We start from the raw sequence: 4,303 nt of genomic DNA on the forward strand, positions 1-4,303 counted from the left end.
CCCTCCCCCTGCAGCCCTCGCAGGCCAGGCCAGGAGCCCCTGCCCCACTGGAGTCATGCCTGGCACTGTCCTGGCTGCCCTTCCCAGGAGCTTGGCTGCGAGCGTCTCCCTGCTCCAGGCCAGGGCCCACCAAGCAGCAGGTGCACCCCCCAACCCGCACCCGGCGGTACAGGAGCCTGGTGAATGCAAGACAGGTTCAAGGGCCTCTCGCAGCCACTCTGCTTCCCCTACAGGGAAACTGAGGTCCAGGGAGGTGGCAGTAATGCCCCAGGGCCACCCCAGGCTTCATGGGGACAGTGCCATGGGTTCAGTCTGCGAGTCTGGAGCCAGGCCCCAGCAGGGACGAGCGGCAGGGCCCTGGACTCCCAGGTGGGCAGGCAACAAGCCCTCCTGCGACAGCGTTGCTTCTCTGAGGGGCAATGCGGGGTGGGCGAGGGGCCACCTGGTTTGCCCCCCTGCCGGAAGACTCAGCTCTGTCCTCCTGCAGGGAATGGTGCCCCACACTGAGAATCAGAACTGAAGACACAGCACTCATTTTCCAGATGGGAAAAGGGAAAAACAGCAAAATCCCAATGTTGCTCAGGGCCGGGCCCGCTGGGCTCCCTCTCCCTTGGCCCCCTGCTGTCACCACAGAGCATCACCTGGGCATGGCCGCCCTGCTGGGGGCTGGATGCTTGTCCAGGGTGGTGACTGCTCCTTCCTGGGCCCTTCCACACATGGCACAGGGGAGCTGCGTTGGGTCCATACCGCTGATCTGTCTTCATGATACCGGAGAGTTCTCTCCCTGCAACCTTGATGAAAATACAGGGAGGGGCCTGGGCGGTCAGGAAGATTCCACCCAGGAACGTGGGCTGCCCGTGGACTGGAGGCCACCATCCCATGGCCCCCGAGGCTCTGGAAGCTCCTGGCACGCAGCCCAAGAGAGCACCGTGACGAGATCCAGCCTCGATGACTTTTCTCTTGACTTCCCTGACCTCCCAGGGACCAGACGTACTTGTCTGCCTGGTGCTGGGCCCCTCCCAGCTCTGCACCCAGGTCCCACGGAGCTGGGGAGAGTGATGGAGCACAGGCCCCGGGTCACAGGGGAGAATGCCTGGCCCTGCCCTCAGCACCTCATCTGCTCTTCAGAGCCCATTTCTCAGCCACGGGGAAACTGGGGTCTCTGGTTCAGAAAAGGATGATGGCACTGCAGAGAGTGGTGGGGACCCCAAGGGCAGGGGAGATGCCATCCCGATGAGGGCAGGGCTCTGGCCCCTGAAGATTTTCCTGCAATCCAGTGGGGAGGGAAACACACTGACTGGGGAGCCAGGGACTCAGTTCTGCCCCCACTGCTGGGTGGCTTTGGGGGCCACTTCCCTGCTCTGGGCCTCAGTTTCCTCCAGAATACTCCAGATGATCCCCAAGACCCCTTCCAGCTCAGTCGCTCTAAGTCTATCATTCATTCATTCACCTTCTATCTAATTCATTCATCCAACAAACATACAATGAAGAGCAGTAACGGCCAGGTGCCAACAAGGAGGAGTTCCTCCGTTCAGGGGTGGGAGGACAACACCGCCAGCGCCAGGCAGGCAGGAAGGTTGGGCCTGCAGAGCTCAGAGGCGGCTCCGGAGCTGGGCCGAGGGGTCAGGAAGGCTTCTTGGAGCTGGTGGTAGAGGGTGTGCAAAGGCGCAACCTTAAAGCATGAGCGGGTTACCTTCAGGGAGAGGCCCAGGCTGTGCCAACGCAGGAGCTGGAGGCGGGCGCCTGGAGAACCAGGGGCACCGGCTGCTGTGGTCAGAGGCCTGAGACGCCGGGCAGGTGCTCGGATGAAAGCCTAGCGTGACGCATGGCCCCAGAAGGCCTCAAGCAGGCAGTTTCCCAGGGAGACCAGGTGTGCAAACCAAGCAGAAAGGGGCACTACGGGGCAGGGCCTGGGGCCGGGCATACCCTAGGACCCTTTCTGCTTCCACCAACAACCCAGGAGGTGCCCCCCACCCCGCACAGTTGCCTTCAGCCCACACACAGCACTGTCGTGAGCTTTGGCAGCACGCTTGCTGGGGAGGGAGCCCCTGGAAGTACAAACTGTTGTGATTTTGCAAAACAGTGTTCTCTCTGATTTTTACCTTAGCTTGTTAGCATCTCATTACCGTGTCTCCCTGTACGCAGAAGTTGGGGTGTTTTGGGTTTCTGGGTGGGGATGGAGGCTGATTTCAGCACAGCAGAGTCAACGCCAGCTTCTGTGAGTACAAGAATGTTTGTGACTGTATGTGAGTATATCTGGGACTGCATTTGTGTGCAGATGTGAAGAGAGGTGGGGGACAAGGGAGGGAGGAGGCGTGGACAAATCCCCACATGCCATGTCTGGAATAGGAGTTGGGGTAGAAAGTGATGCAGGAAGTGGATGTGGCAACCTTCTCCAGCAGCCATGTTAGAGCCACATTGCTCCTGCCTGGCAAACTCCTACTCATCCTTCAGCACCCAGCCCAAATGCTCCCTCTCTGGGAAAACTCACCAACACCCCAGACAGAATGTACTGTTTCCTCTTATCACCTTCTAACAACAGTCTCATGGCCCAGCGGTGACCCCTTTGGCTGGTCTGCCACCTCTTCAACTTCCGAGATACCCTGAGGGCATCATGCTGTGTTGTTAGCTCCCATGACTGGCACTGGTGCTTGGCATCCATGCAATATGTCAATGGCAAATGCTCACCCACACACAACCCATGAGCCCATGTGTTCCAGGGCTTCCAGAGGGCCAGGCCCTGTGCTCAGGGCTGTTCCAGGTTTCCTTGGCATTGACTCACTCAAGCCTTGTTGAGTTGGCTCAACTTGGAGGTTGGCTCCACGGAGCTGGGAACTTTTTGTTGTGCATGGCACTGATGAGGAGGCTGAGGCTCTGGACAGGTGTTTGATGGGCTAGGCCACCCAGCAGGCACACGGTGGAGCCAGGGGTCAAACCACACTCCCTGCCTCCAGGTTGAAGGGGCTCCAGGGTTTGGCTGGGAGGCTGGAGCTTCTGGTGGCTCAGCTGGAGGGAGCACAGAGCAGAGAGGAGGGAGACGAAGCACATCTGTCCCTAAGCAGACCCTCATTGCCGAGAGAATAATAGGTGCCTTTGCAGGGCAGCTCATAGGATAACAGGTGGGTTGCATTAGCGAAATGTGTCCCGGCATGGGACTTCTTCAGCTGCTGCCCCTCGAGGGATAGCTTGGCTCAGCTCCTCAGAGAAGCTGCAGAGGCAGGGCCAGAAGGGAGAGCTTTTGCCCTCGGCCCTGCCCTGAGCGCTCACCAGGTCTCCCCCCGGGGAACCTAAAGTTCAGGGCGCAGTCTTCTGCTGTTTCTGCCTGCCCCCAGCCTGAGGGATGAGGGCATGTCCTGTCCCTCCGCAGGCCTAGGGCTGCCCTCTCGAGGCAGTAGAGGTGGCCGCCTTCTCCCTCCCCAACACTCAAATGATCCCATCGTTTGCTTGTCTTCCTCATCCATGCACAAGCTCCGCATCCAACCCCCCTCCACAGTGGGATGAGGCCTCTCTCCTGGGACAATGCCCCTTCCTCAAACGCCCCAGGCGGACGTCTAGAATGCAGGAAGGGGAGGCTGAGGGCCTGCAGCAGGCAGCGCCTTCGCCTTTGTCCTTTTCCTCTCACTCAACCCTTGTCCACTAGACTCAGTGGCTCCCTGGACAAGAATGAAAGTTTTGGGACCTGCGTCTTCCCTCCTGTGGCTCCACGGCTGCTGGGCGATTCTACCTCCCAGTCACAGACAGATGTGCGGGGGGATGGCAGGGCATGCTGCATCCACCATCGCACGGGACCAGCCACGCGGGCCTTCGATGGCAGGAGGGGCCGGAAGTGTGGCTGCATCAGGAGGAGAAGAGGGGAGCGTTCAGGGAGCAGCCGTCGCCACAGTCACCATGGTGTTCATGCTCACACCTCTCATCGCGGGCACTCACGCGTGGGTGCGTGCCCTCAGTCCCACTCACCAGTCACTCCTGATGGTTTCTAAGTTGCCCACCAATGAGCCAGGTGCCAGCATGCATGTCTAGGATGCTCACTGCCCCTAAAGCATCCTGGTCTCATTCGGGTACCAGGTCTAAATCCAAACAGCGGACACAAAAGAACCACACATTCAGAACCAAATCGGGTGCTGTTGACTGTAAAAGAAGTGGGGAACGACACCATTTTCAAAGTCCCTTCAGAGCCTGGGCGCAGTGGCTCCTGCCTGTAATCCCAGCACTTTGGAAGGTTGAGGCAGGTGAACTGCTTGAGTCCAGGAGTTTGAGACCAGCTTGGGCAACATGACGAAATCCTGTCTCAAATACAAAAATA

This window comes from Colobus angolensis, unplaced genomic scaffold (assembly GCF_000951035.1).
Source record: "Colobus angolensis palliatus isolate OR3802 unplaced genomic scaffold, Cang.pa_1.0 Scaffold17, whole genome shotgun sequence".
NCBI classification, from domain to species: Eukaryota; Metazoa; Chordata; class Mammalia; order Primates; family Cercopithecidae; genus Colobus; species Colobus angolensis.